This window comes from Myxine glutinosa, chromosome 9 (genome assembly GCF_964187855.1).
Source record: "Myxine glutinosa chromosome 9, kmMyxGlut1.1, whole genome shotgun sequence".
NCBI lineage: Eukaryota > Metazoa > Chordata > Myxini > Myxiniformes > Myxinidae > Myxine > Myxine glutinosa.
Genome location: NC_136269.1, coordinates 13,345,928 through 13,360,528, shown reverse-complemented (window position 1 = coordinate 13,360,528; position 14,601 = coordinate 13,345,928). Strand labels below are relative to the sequence as shown.

At 48.8% G+C, this 14,601-nt stretch overlaps 1 protein-coding gene across 4 annotated transcripts in view; it reads left to right on the top strand.

Annotated features, from left to right (window-relative positions):
• The first annotated feature begins 8,322 nt into the window (after positions 1–8,322).
• Positions 8,323–14,601, top strand: part of LOC137435638 (sorting nexin-15) — a 59,187-nt gene continuing 52,908 nt past the window's right edge. The window contains exon 1 of one of the 4 annotated variants that reach the window (XR_013624498.1): positions 8,323–8,858. The gene's annotated coding sequence lies outside the window, so the exon portion shown is untranslated. The remainder of the gene's footprint in view (positions 8,859–14,601) is intronic. The other 3 variants (XR_013624497.1, XR_013624499.1, XR_013624496.1) reach the window with 3 other exon arrangements.

Genomic DNA, 14,601 nt, shown 5'->3' with positions numbered 1-14,601 from the left:
AGGTGTCCGTGATGAACAGGAGGCTGCCGGAATGGCCGACGCTCAGGGCCGCAAGTGAGCGCCGGCCCGGTCGTTTCCCGACCCGTCAAAAGAACACGGCGGGCGGCACGTTTTAGCCTTGCGGCCGAACCTGGCATGGTAGTAGCACCAGGTTTGCGGCGGTGGCGGCCGCGGCGGCCGTGCCGGCGGCGGTGGTGGTGGCGGCAGCGGTAGTGGGCGGGGCGCAGCAGCGGCCATGAGGGAAGCCGGGGGCGCTGTAGCCTCTGCACCGGGATCCACTACGGCAGCACCGTAAACCGACCACGTGTCGCAGACCGCGAAAAACTTGTCGGCCTCTCCGGCCAGGGCGCGGGGTTCTGTGATGTTGGATCCGGCCAGCGCGAGGCGCACCTGTATCGGTAGCTGGCGGAGGAAAAGTGCGTGGAACAAGAAATCCGGGCACTGGTCTCCAAGCAGAGACAGCATGAAATCCATCCGGACGGATGGTCGTGTGTCGCCGAGGGCGGAAAGGTCCAGGAGGCGGTCGGCACGTTCGACCTCTGTGAGCCCGAACGTGGCGAGGAGGAGACGTTTGAGCGCCCCGTACTTGTGGTCGCCCGGCGGGCGCCGAAGGATGGACACGACGCGGGTGGCATAGGGTGGTCCAAAAAACATCGATCTCTCCGATTTTGATGCTCTACTGGATTATTGTTAGAAATGGTGTAAAACATTCACCCACCAAATATTTTCGCTCAATTCCATCTAGAAACTCATACACACTTCAATTGAAATATGGCGTTTTTCACCAAATTTGGCTAAATGAGAACAATCCAAAAGCAACCTAGGTGGAAAAAGTACATGCACTTTAGTACAAAAAGTACAAAAAGTACATGTATTAAGCCATTTTGTGGTTCATGACTTTTTGCATGCGCATTGCGCCTGTGAGTGTGAAATCATCATGGTCAAAACATGTTTGACAATGCTTGAAACATGTTTGAAACATGTTCATACATGTCTGACTCATGTTTCGACCATGAGGACTTCACAGGGGTATGTACCATCAATGACATTATTTCGGGAAAAAATATTTCTAAAGTCTTTGTAAGCCTCTCAACATGGACGATTTTCATTAAAATTGACCAAAATGACAAATTTATATATTGAGTGTGTATGAGTTTATAGATGACTCAGATGCAAAATATTTTTTGGGTGAATGATTTAGACCATTTCTAACAATAATCCAATAGAGCATCAAAATCCAGATATAAAAGTGATTTTTTTTGCATTTTTGGACCACCCTAGGGCGGCAGTGCCGGGCCCGAGGGCGGCGACCACGTGGTAGTACCGGGTCTCGTCCGCCGTGATGCCCCGGAGTTGGAACTGAGCTTCGGCTTGCACAAACCAAACGTCGGCTTGCGCTTCCAAAAACTCCGGGAGTTTGATTGCGACGGCGTTGGTAGCTATGGCACGTTCGGGGGTCAGCAACGGCTGAACCAATCGGGGTCACCAGTGTGGTGCTGTGCACACACGACTCGATTGCCAGAGAGGTAGGCCACAATGCGTGGATACAACAAGAGTCTTTATTAAGAGCTCGCACTTCAGCACTGGGCGGGCTCGAGCTTAGAGCCCGCATATATCTCCCGAGGCCACGCCTTGCCCCCGGGCGTGGCCGATCGGCCGCAAGGCGGGGCATGCATTTCAGTTCCGCGCCTGGACGCTCGCGCCACCCACTGGTGCGTGGAATTATTGTCCCTTGTGCCCGCCACAACAGTAAGAAGTCAAAGAGCGAATTGGAAAGTAAATAATAATAATAATAATAATAATGCATTTATTTTATATAGCGCTTTTCAGGAAGCCCAAAGACGCTTTGACAGAGTGCAAAACATAATGCATAGCAAAACATAAAAACAATTGCAAAAAAAGAAGAATCAATAGGGAAATATTCAAAGCACAAAGGAGGGAGAAGGAGAGGAGATAGTCAGGGGTTAGATGCTGTGGGTTAAATGTTGAATGCAGTGTTGAACAGGTGGGTCTTGAGTGATGTTTTGAATGTGGTGAGTGAGGAGGAGTCTCTGATGGTGTGAGGTAGCGAGTTCCAGAGGGTGGGAGCAGCGATGGAGAAGGCCCTGTCCCCCCAGGATCTAAATTTGGTCCGGATGGGGGGGGGGGGGGGTCAGGAGGTTGGTACCAGCAGAGCGGAGGTTGCGGGTGGGAGTGTGTCTGGAGAGGTCAGCCAGGTAGGATGGGGCCAGGTTATGGAGGGCTTTGTAGGTCAAGAGGAGGATTTTGTACTGGATTCTCTGGGAGATCGGGAGCCAGTGAAGCTTGTAAAGGACGGGGGTGATGTGGTCACGGGTCCGGGAATGGGTGAGTAGACGGGCAGCGGAGTTCTGAATGTATTGGAGTTTATTGGTGATTGTTGAGGGTGAACCATAAAGGAGGCTATTGCAGTAGTCCAGACGGGAAGTGATGAAGGCGTGGATGAGGGTTTCTGCAGCCACGGAGGAGAGGGATGGACGGAGACGGGCGATGTTTTTCAGGTGAAAGGAGGCTGTCTTTGTGATCTGTTTAGTGTATTTGTCGAAGGAGAGGGTTTGGTCAAAGATGATGCCAAGATTCTGGATGTGAGGGGAGGTGGATACTGGGAAACCGTCGATGTTGAGGGCAAAGTTATGGGTGGACTTGGTGAGCGTTTTTGGGCCAATGATGATTATTTCAGATTTATCACAGTTAAGTTTGAGGAAGTTGATTTGTAGCCAGGATTTTATTTCAGTGATGCAGTTTGTCAGGATAGAGTGGGTGGCGGTGGAGACGGACTTGGTGGAGATGAAAAGCTGGATGTCATCGGCGAAGCAGTGGAATTGGAGACCATGACGGCGGATTAAGTGACCGAGGGGGGACAGGTAAAGGATGAAGAGGAGGGGGCCAAGAACTGAACCTTGGGGGACACCTTGGGGGAGGGGAGCAGTGAGGGATTTGCAGTTATTGATGGAGATGAACTGACGTCTGTCAGAGAGGTATGATTTAATCCAAGAGAGGGCAGTGCCGGTAATGTTAAAGGTGGTTTCAAGTCGGGTGAGGAGGATGGTGTGATCGATGGTGTCAAAGGCGGCGCTGAGGTCGAGGAGGATGAGAATGTTGAGGTTGCCAGCGTCAGAGGAGAGGAGAAGGTCGTTGGTGATTTTGAGGAGAGCAGTTTCAGTACTGTGGTTGGAGCGGAATCCGGATTGGAATGTTTCATACAGGTTATTGGCAGAGAGGTGATGTTTGAGTTGAGTGGCTACAGCGTGTTCCAAAACCTTTGACAGAAAGGGTAGGTTGGAGATGGGTCTGAAGTTATTTAGGGTGTCAGGGTTTAGTCCAGGTTTTTTCAGAATGGGGGTAACAGCAGCAATTTTGAGGGATGGTGGGACGATGCCTGTAGACAGGGAGGAGTTTATTGTTGCAATGATAAGTGGAGAGAGAGCAGGAAGGGAGGCCTTGACAAAGCTGGAGGGGATGGGGTCAAGAGTGCAGGTGGCAGTTTTCATTCCGATGAGGAGTTCAGAGAGGTCAGTAGGGGAGACTGGGGAGAATTGAGACAGGGGATGGCAGGATAAGGGGGGGCAGGTGGTTTGAGGGGGAGCGGGTGCGGCGGTGGTCAAGCTGTTGTAGATGTTTTCAATTTTGCGTTGGAAGAATGAAAGGAAGGAGATGCAGTTGTCTATTGTGAATGACTGGGTGGTGGTGTTCAGGGGGCTGAGGAGTTTGTTTATTGTAGAGAAGAGTGCTTTTGGGTTTCCGGAGCCAGAGTGGATAATTTGAGAGTAGTAGGCGGAGCGGGCGCGGGAGAGGGCATCTTTATAGTGTTGTATGTGGTCCTTGTAGGCCGGGGAGTGAACTGTGAGACCTGTTTTATTGCGGAGTCTTTCAAGTTGGCGAGCACGAGTTTTCATCAGGCGGAGTTCAGGGGTAAACCAGGGAGCAGAATGGGTGAAAGAAACTGTTTTGGTTTTTATAGGCGCAAGTTGGTCAAGGCAGGAGGAGAGAGTGTGGTTGTAGTAGTCAGTGAGGTCAGAAGGGGTGTGGAGGTCAACGAAGGGAGAAGTGGACATTTTTTCAGAGAGGGTCGATGAGAATGAGGTAGGTGAAAGAGCGTTTAGCTTACGGAAGTTGATAGTGCGATAATGCCTTGGTGCTGGGGTGGGGATGTTGATGGTCAGAGTGATGGCTAGGTGGTCAGAGAGAGTGAGGTCGGAGCCAGAGAGATGGTGCAAAATTAGTCCAGTAGAGCAGACAAGGTCCAAAATGTGACCACGGTTATGGGTAGGAAAGTTGACATGTTGAGTGAGGTTAAAGCAGGTGAGTAAATCAGTGAAGTTAGTGGTTAGCGTGGAGTCAGTGGAGTCCATGTGGATATTGAAATCACCAAGGAGGAGGATTGAGGGGGAGAGGGAACATAGCTGGGTCAGAAAGTAGGAGAAGTCAGACAGGAATGATGGGTGTGGTTTGGGAGGGCGGTAGACAACAGCCATGACTGACTGTGTGTGACCAGAGAGTTTAAAAGCCAGGTGTTCAAATGATGGAGCAGATGAGATGGAGATGAGGTTGGTCTTGATGTCTTGTCGGTGAATAACGGCAATTCCACCACCTCGGCCCTCCGAGCGTGGTTTATTGATGTAAGAATATCCATTGGGTGTGGTGAGGTTGAGCGTGTAGTAGTCCAGTGGTTGTTGCCAGGTCTCAATGAGACAGAGAAAGTCCAGTTTATTTTCCAGGATGTAGTCGTTCAGGATGAGGCATTTGTTGTTGAGGGACCGGGTATTGAACAGGGTGAGCTTGATGTTGTTTTGTACGGTGGGTATGAATCCAGGTGATTTGGCCAGGGTTCACAGACAGGAGGTGCGATTTTGTGCGTTGTTGTGACCAGGTGTGTTGGGACGATGAGTGGGAGTGCGCTGAGCCGACCAGAGGATGGGGATGGAGTGACCTGATTGTAAATAAACAAACTTACGACCGGAGCCACGGTGAATGTACCTGGGTCGACGCAGGAGTCCATTCGATTTGATTGCAGAGATGCATGATGGGGTGGAGCGGGTTTTAAGCAGGAGAAGCCTTGCGGCGGAGTACCGCAGAGCCATGCCAGCAGGAGCGAAGGGACGAGCACGAGGCCAAGGGTGAGGAGGCGAAACAATCGTCACAACCCACGGGAGTGGGCCCGAGGAAACAGCGAAGGAGCCGAGCAGGTGAAGCCAGGAGCAGAGCCGGGACTATGCAGAGGGCAGACAGGAGCGAAGAGACGAGCACGAGGCCAAGGTTGAGGAGGCAAAGCGGCAAATAGGCCTATTGATTGGTTCTGGGTGACGGCAAATGGTAGACAGGAGGAAGTGACTATATGTACGGATGAGGATTGAGGGGATTGGTCGGTTGGGTAAAGCTCATGACGTCACACAGCCAAAGGAGTCAGATGAGCAGTACCTTGCATCAAGAACTCAAGCTAGCCATCTCAAAGTCCAAGAATAGTGCGCCTGGTCCCGATATCCCAACTAATTCAAGGTTCGAGCACATGGAATATAGGGTCCTGAACGTGTTTCTGGTGCTTATCAATAAGGTTTAGTCTTCGGGAATGCTCCCCAGTGCCTGGAAACATTCCCCCATCATCCCCATTCTCAAACCTGGTAAAGATCCTACAAATCCGTCCGATACCGCTCATTTCAGCCATCAGCAAACTAATGGAGAAGATCGTCAACGAACACCTGATTTTCTTCCTCGAAAAGAACAACTTGCTGTATCGGTACCTGAGTCGATTCAGGAGGTGTCGCTCCTCTACGGACCATATAGCTACACTGGCCAATGACATCAGCAAATCTCTTAGCAATCATGAGTCGCTGTTGGGAGTGTTCCTTGACATCCACAAGGCTTATGAGACAGTCTGGCGGGAAGGTCTTCTGTGCAAGATTCACCAATTGAGGACCAAGGGCAGAATCTACTGGTGGATCCGGGACTTTTTCTCGGGCAGATCCTTTCAAGTGCGAGTCGGTGTAGCCCTGTCTTCCGGATTCCTCATAGATAAGAGCATCCCCCAGGGTCGTTGTATTAGCCCCACTCTTTTTAACATTATGATCAATGATGTTGCCTTTTCTTCAGGGTCTCGGAGCAGGTTGTCTGTTTGGGGACGACATTTCTATCTGGGCCCGGGGCAGGAATCTAGGTTGCACTGCAAAACGCATGCAGGCTGACGTTTGCAGGATCGAGCAATGGGCCAAAAAATGGGGCTTTGTTACTTGAGGCACTAAGTCCAAATTTGTTATGTTCACACGCAAGAGGAAGGTCGAGAATGTCATAGTAACAATTAATGGCACGGTCATTAAAGCTTCGCTCGACGTGACCTTTTTAGGGGTCATGTTCGACAAGGGCCTAACTTGGAATTCGCACGTTAATAAACTTACTGCCAAGTGTGTGAAAGGCCTTAACCTTTTATGTTGTCTCTCTGGCACATCCGACACAATTTTGTTGCAGATCCCGGGTCTGTTGACATACTAATGGGGGGGTTAAGTCCCCGTTTCCCCATAGACACCGGGTCGACGGGCTGTCGATCGCGAGACGAAACTCGCGCCCGGCGGGTTGCATAGCATCTCCAATCGCCAGTCCCCCTATCACGGGTCGAAGGGTTATCTACCGTGATCCGAATACCTTCGAGACCACGTGGCCGGGAAGATCGGGAATTGAACCCCTCGCGTTCCCACACCTATTCCAATCAGGTGCGCCGAGCGGGTCGCACGGTGTGGGTCGCGGCTTTACCCTGTGTGATCTACAGGCCTAATTGAGCAGCCGGGTTCGGTTTTGGACGATTCTGGGTCAATGGGTTAAAGGATGCACACGAGTATGTCGAGAGGAAACAAAATGCACATCAGGATAGCCTCCTTCTCCTGTATAAAGCCCTCGTCCGTTGCCATTTTGATTTTGGCAGCCAGGCCTTTTGGAATATGTCTGCAACCAACCACAGGAAGTTGGAAACTATTCAATCTAAAGCTCCCGCATATGCCTAGGGGCCTTCAAAAGCACTCTGGTGAGTGCTCTTCTGGCTGAAGCTGGCACAAATGCCCTTGTCCCTTTGGTGGGAAGCCGCCAACCCAAATTACTGGGCCAAGTGCATTTCTTCTGGGGACAGTCACTCAGGTGACGGTCTGTTTTCAGATTGCTGGGAGTACCAGGCTCTCGACAGATCCTCTCATCCTCCCCCTTTCGGGCTTAAGTGTGTGAGGGCGGCTGAAGGGGTGGGTTTGGACTCCCTTCCTGTTAAGTCGTCAAATAAAGTGGCCATATATGGCCTCCCTGGACTCTTGAAGCCCCGAGAATTGGCCTGGACTTGTGGGGTAAGAATAAGATAGATAGGGACAATCCAGTCATGACACATGTAACCAGGCAGTAGAATTCATCAACACGGTTTGGAGCCAAGTCGCTTCATGCCCACATGGATGGCTCGAAAGATCCGGCCGGCTCTCCCGAAGGGACCAGACTACCTTGTACCGGTATAGGCTTAAACTCGGACACTGTTCCCTCAACTACTATCTACATAGGATAGGGCGTCACCCGACGGGGTTGTGCGACCGGTGTAAGGTTCCCGAAGATTTGGATCATGTTTTCTCTCTCTGCCCTCCGTATGAGGAGCTCAGATTGCGTCCACTGCACTCTGTTCGTGACATTGGGATCACGTGGTCAGGCCTGCCGCATGTATTTTGTCGTCTGAGTCAGTCAGAAGCTCCCTCAATTCTGCAGAGGTTTTAAAATTCATTAAAGTAACGAGGCTAGAAATATAATTATAAGCCTCTTGTATCCATATCCGACGTGTTTTACTTGCGTGGCGTATATAGAGCCTCGCCACTCTGAAAACGCCATCAAATTCAAAAAAGAAGAAGAAGAAGTACCTTGCATATCGGATTGAGGTTACAGGTCTGTACGCGAACTGTATTATACCATAGAGATCATTATCGACATACACGACACTTTACACTGTGACTGGTGCTATCTGTTAATATCAACCGTGGAGAAAGTTTTACTTTTTACTTCACACAGGATAAGCTGAATCAAAATTTCCGCGTTTTGTGTATGTAATAAGTAGATGGGCCCGATGTGACGTCTTTCCTTGCATTTTTTTTGGATGTTTGCCTTAAGTTAAATATAAATACGGTAATCGATTTGAACATTGATTACAATATCCTGTAGAGACGTAGAGTCCAAGTTGCTCTGTGCAGGAGAAGCAATTTTCCTCAAGCAAAGCCTTTTTCCTTTTCTTCTTCATGACATTTTCCACATTTTGAATGTCATTGTGTTTCCTTCTATTCTCCTCTCCTTCATTTATTTATTCCGTACGAGCGTTACTCGATCAAGTTCCACTGTTTTGTGGAAACGGGAGGAGTTGGATTTAAAAACCAGGAAACCCTTCAGAGCACCACCAACAACAACAACAACAACAAGAACAAGACGTGCGCTCCTGCTTTGGATTCCGAGGCGGACAAGCGGAAGTACGACCACTGAGCGGGCACACATGTAGACATATACATACACATACACACGTAGAAACATACACGTAGACACATACACGTAGACACACACACACACACACACACACACGCAGGCATATACATATGCATAAACACACACAAGTACTACGTTGAAACACACACGTAAAGACATACACGTAGAGACACACACACACACACACACACACACACACACACACACACACACACACACACACACACACACACACACACACACACACACACACACACACAGACATGCCCCGCCGGGGTGTTGACGACACGAGACATTTGTACGAGGTTTCCGATGTTCGTCTCCATCCCAAGGGTCACACAGAGTACAAGGTGGTGGTGAAGGTAGGTCACCGTGGGCGAGGAGAATGAATGTGAATTCAGTCATTCAGTGACAAATAATCAATTAATTAATTCGGGATAGGTGAGTGATTAATGAGGACTTTTTCAATGAAAGATGAATGAAGAAGAGGGATCATCATCATCATCATCATCATCATCATCATCATCATCATCATGTCTTGAAGTACCGTACACTGTACTGTACTTTGTGCCTTGATCTGTGCATTGAATTTGAAGATATGCAGGAGGTACATGTTCTGTTCTGTTCCATACTGTTGTGTTCCGTACTGTTCTACACTGTTCTGTACTGTTCTACACTGTTCTACACTGTTCTGTTCTGTACTGTTCTGTACTGTTGTGTTCTGTACTGTTCTGTACTGTTCTGTACTGTTGTGTTCTGTACTGTTCTGTTCTGTACTGTTGTGTTCTGTACTGTTCTGTTCTGTTCCGTACTGTGCTGGTCCGTACTGTTCTGTTCCGTACTGTTCTGTTCCGTACTGTTGTGTTCCGTACTGTTCTGCACCGTTATGTGCAGAACAGTTGTGCACTGTTCTGCACTGTTCTGTACTGTTCTGCGCTGTTCTGCACTGTTCTGCACTGTTCTGTACTGTTCTGCGCTGTTCTGCGCTGTTCTGCACTGTTCTGCACTGTTCTGCGCCGTTCTGCACTGTTCTGCACTGTTGTGCACTGTTCTGCACTGTTGTGCACTGTTCTGCGCTGTTCTGCACTGTTGTGCACTGTTCTGCGCTGTTCTGCACTGTTGTGCACTGTTCTGCGCTGTTCTGCACTGTTCTGCACTGTTCTGCACTGTTCTGCGCTGTTCTGCACTGTTCTGCACTGTTCTGCACTGTTGTGTACTGTTCTGCGCTGTTCTGCACTGTTGTGCACTGTTTTGCGCTGTTCTGCACTGTTCTGCACTGTTGTGCACTGTTCTGCGCTGTTGTGCACTGTTCTGCGCTGTTCTGCGCTGTTCTGCGCTGTTCTGCACTGTTCTGCGCTGTTGTGCACTGTTCTGCACTGTTCTGCACTGTTGTGTTCTGCACTGTTGTGTTCTGCACTGTTGTGTTCTGCACTGTTGTGTTCTGCACTGTTGTGTTGTGTTATTAGTCCCCTACCGGTGTACACCGGAGGGGACTAAAGGTTTGCACTCCGTCCCTCCGTCTGTCAGTCCCTCCGTCCGTCAGTCCGTCAGTCCGTCACACAAAGAACAGTTTTCCGGACTTTTTTTCTAAACTCTTAATGCTAATGATTTCAAACTTGGTACATGGTTTCCTTATGATAAGTTACAGATCAAGTTCGAACTTCACGACGTTTCGATCATTTTTGACAAAGTTATGGCACTTTGAACTTTTCGAATTCTGATAATTCTGATGATCCTTAACTCAGTGCCATTTTAAGTTTTAATTTCCTTTAAAAAAGATTTTCTCTGCAATAATAGGACCGATTGAGATCCAATTTTCACCGTAGGGGGGACTCGGTCTGAAGAATATTTTAATGGTAATTATGACGTCACAGGTCACGTGGTTCGGCCGCCATATTGTTTTTGGTGAAAACACGAAACCCCCTTTTTCTCTGCAACGGCTGAACAAATCGAGACCAAACTTGGCAGGCAGAATCGCATACCCATGACGAACAAAAAAGTCAGCGAGCATGACCTCAGGCATCACGTGGTTTCAGAGTTATGACGTTTTTAAGCATGAACCTTTAAAACCGAGCTCCTCCCTCATTTTTTATCCAATCGAGGGGAAACTTCACAGATCTGTTGAGCACGTCAGTCTACTAAAATGACCTTTTGGAATTTGCGATGGGGCACGTGGTTTAGAAGATATCGTTAATTAAACGAAAATATTTTTTAAAATGGATATCTCTTGAATCATTAATACCTCAGACCGTGAGTTGGTAATTATATAATTCACACAGTGCAATACGTGCAGGCCGCTCCACGGAGCGACCTTGCGGGCTTATCAACGAGGCGAGGCGTGACACACATGTGTCTCAGCATACCTCAGATCAAGTTTGAAAACCAGCATCAACCGTGCATAAATTTGCATATTCGATCATTTTTGACAAAGTTATGGCACTTTGAACTTTGGTAGGGGACATGTATTGCAGCGCAATACTCAGAATGCTTGTTAAATACTAGCTCTACATGTTCTTCAGTCTCTCATGTAAAGTAGCAACCATTGGTTCCTGTCTGGTGCATCATGAGGGGCAGGTAGGATAGCTCAGCCAAAACTCACAACCCACCCCTCCCCTCCAATTCTCCCCTCTCACTCTTCCTCCTCAAAGGTGCCTCTTAACTCCTCCACAAAGCTGCCTCCTCCCTGCTTCCTCTCTCTTCCATCTCATTCCTCCACCTCTTCCGACCTTCCACTTCAAACAACACCTCAATGTGCCTCAACCCATCACCATCAAACCTTTTGTCCCCATTCTTCCATTTCTCCTAGCTCTTCTGCAATCTCCGACATCAACAGCTCTCCACACCTCCCCCTCTCCTCCCTAATCTTACCCGATACCTCCCCTCCCCTCTTCTGTACTGATGCTCTCCCTCCCTCTTCCTTAACGGTATGGACCTCAAACATCCGGGGCCTTCACTCAAACCTGATTGATCTCTCCATACAGGTTGCATCGGACAAACCAGATGTAATCTGCTTAACAGAAACTTTCCTCCTTCATGATGTCTCTGATTCCTTAATATCTCTTCCTGGTTACTACCTCCTCTGGTATGATGGACCTGAGCCTCATCCTGGTGGTGGGGTTGCTATCTTTATCAAAAACTCTCTTCCTCACTCTCCCTGCACTGCCCTCTCTCCACCCCACCCCCAGGAGTACCTCTGGCTATGGCTTCCTCTCCGCTCCCACCTTTTGTTCATATGTATTCTGTACCATCCTCCAAACAGTGATGACTCCATTTACATCTCGCTGTCTGACAACATGGTCCAACTTCTATCCACTCATCCCAACTCTCTCTTCCTCACATGTGGCGACTTCAACTGTCATCATGCCAGCTGGCTATGTGTGGGTATCTCTCTCACCAGCCATGGCTCCTCAGCAAAAGACTTCTGCGACCAACTGGGACTAACACAATCTGTCAATTTCCCGACCCGGATCTCAGTCAACGGAGCATCCTCTCTTCTAGACTTGGTTATCACAAACTTCCCTGCAAATGTCTGCTGTTCTTCTGCTCCAATCGGTTCATCTGATCATTTCCTTGTTAAAGTGGACATATCTCTGGCCATTCTCAGAGAGCCTCCACAGTGTCGACGAGGTTGGCATTTCACTCAGGCTGACTGGCACGGTCTTCAAGCAGCCATCAAACATCTGGACTGGTCTCCCATCTCTACTGCCTCTGACATCAACTCATCATGGGAATTCTTCCAAAGTAAATTGCTCTCTCCCATGCACTGATTTATCCCATCTCGTCTTCAGTTGTCGTACCCTTCCTCCCGTCCATGGTACACTAAGGCTTGTGGTGAGGAAATTGCCCCGAAACAACTTGCCTTTGCGTCATGGAAGGCAAATCTAACTAAAGGCAATCTCATTTCCTTTCACAAAGCTCGGAACTCGGAAGTGTGTCAACCCTCAGGAGAGCCAGGAAACAATATCTCTCGACTCTCAAGACTGAACTCTCAAACCTGTCTCCCTCCTCCAAATCCTGGTGGCATCTGGTCAAATCTGTTTCTGATGTTTGTTCCCCCTCCTTCCCCTCCCTTACCTCAAACGGCTACACAGCTGACACCGCACATGAAAAGCTGAATGCCTCAACTCCGTGTTTGCCTCAAAAGCTTATGTCCCAAACCCATCTCTCTCTATACCCAACTTACCCAGTCGAACCTGGATTCTCTGTCCTTCTCTCCTGACAAGGTGGAGAAGTTTCTATCAAACCTCGACTCTGATTCTGCAACTGGACCAGACGGCATCAGCCCAAGGGTCCTAAAATCCTGCTCTGCTACTCTATCTCACCCTCTCTTTTGCTCAAAGTCATCTGCCAGCATCTTGGAAATCAGCCAACATCACCGCTTTGCACAAAAAGATGCAAAAACAGATCCTTGTGTTACGGATTTGTCACTTCCGTTGTTGTGGTTCTCATCCACTGTAAACATTTTTGGTTGCATGTACTATTATTGTTGTTGGGAGCTGTTGGGAGCCGTTGGTGAGGTATGTGGATGGACAAAAGGACCACCGAGGCACTCGGAAACATGGTGGTGGGATGATGAAGTTGGAAAGAGGATTGACGAGAAGAGGAAGAAGTTCAAGGAGTGGCAGAAGGCGAAGGGTACGGGAGCAGAAACAGCAGAGCATGAAAGTTATAAGGCAGCCAGGAAGGCTGCAAAGAAAGAGGTAGCAAAGGCGCAGGAGGCATGTAGGAAAATGTTCGGAGAACGCTTGGATTCGGAAGAGGGTCAGAAAGCAGTATTCAGGATTGCAAAGCAGATAGCGAAAGAGAGGTGTGATGTGATGGGGGTGAGCTGCTTGAAGGATGAAGTGGGACAAATCGTTGTCGACCCAGATGGAATTAAAGGAAGATGGAAAAGATATATGGAAATGCTGTTGAATACTGAGAATGAATGGGATGGCAACATAGAGAGTAACCCAGTTTTAGGACCGGCAGAGAAGATAACTGAGAAGGAAGTTGAGGAAGCGATAAAAGCAATGAAGGGTAGAAAAGCGGGAGGGCCGACGGGAGTTGTGGGAGATATGTTGAAGGCAGCAGGAAGTTGGGGTGTGAAGAGAATGACAGAGATCTGTAATCTGGTGGTGAAAGAAGGCCGCATTCCAGTGGATTGGCAACTGAGTACCCTCGTCCCTCTATACAAGGGGAAAGGTGACCCTCTGGAGTGTGGCTCGTACCGAGCGATAAAGTTATTGGAGTATGGAATGAAGGAAGGTATTGGAAAGGGTGTTGGAGAGGAGGATAAGGAAGAAAGTGAAGATCGACGAAATGCAGTTTGGATTTATGCCAGGAAGAGGAACGACAGATGCGCTTTTCATTGTGAGGCAGTTGCAGGAGAAGTACATGGAGAAGAGGAAGAAGTTGTTTCTTGGGTTTGTTGATCTGGAGAAAGCATTCGATCAGGTTCCACGCAAAGTATTGACATGGGCATTGAGGAAGTTAGGAGTGGAGGAATGGTTGATCAGAGTAGTGATGGCAATGTACAAAAGAGCGCGCACAGCTGTAAGGACGAAGGACGGGAACAGTGGTGAGTTTGAGGTGAAGGTGGGAGTGCATCAGGGGTCGGTACTAAGGCCACTACTATTTGTAGCTGTGATGGAGGTGCTGGCTCAGAACGTAAAGGAGGGTTTACCGTGGGAGTTGTTGTATGCAGATGATCTGGTGTTGATTGCGGAAAGTATGGATGGACTGAAGGAAAAGATGAACACGTGGAAGGAATGTATGGAGACAAAAGGTCTGAAGGTGAATATCGGAAAGACGAAGGTGATGGCAAGTGGTAAAGCATGTGGTGAGGTGGAAAGAACTGGGAAGTGGCCCTGTGCTGTGTGTAGGAAGGGTGTCGGAGTGAACTCCATTCAGTGTACAATGTGCGCTGAGTGGGTTCATCAAAAATGTAGTGGTCTGAGAGGGTCATTAACCAGTGTGGCAGCTACATTCAAATGTAAGGTGTGCACAGAGGGAGCTGCAGATGGAGGAAATGTTGAGTTGGATCTTGGAGACAGCGTGAAGCTGGAAGGTGTGAAAACATTTTGCTGCCTCGGAGACATGCTGAATGGAGAAGGTGGATCAGAC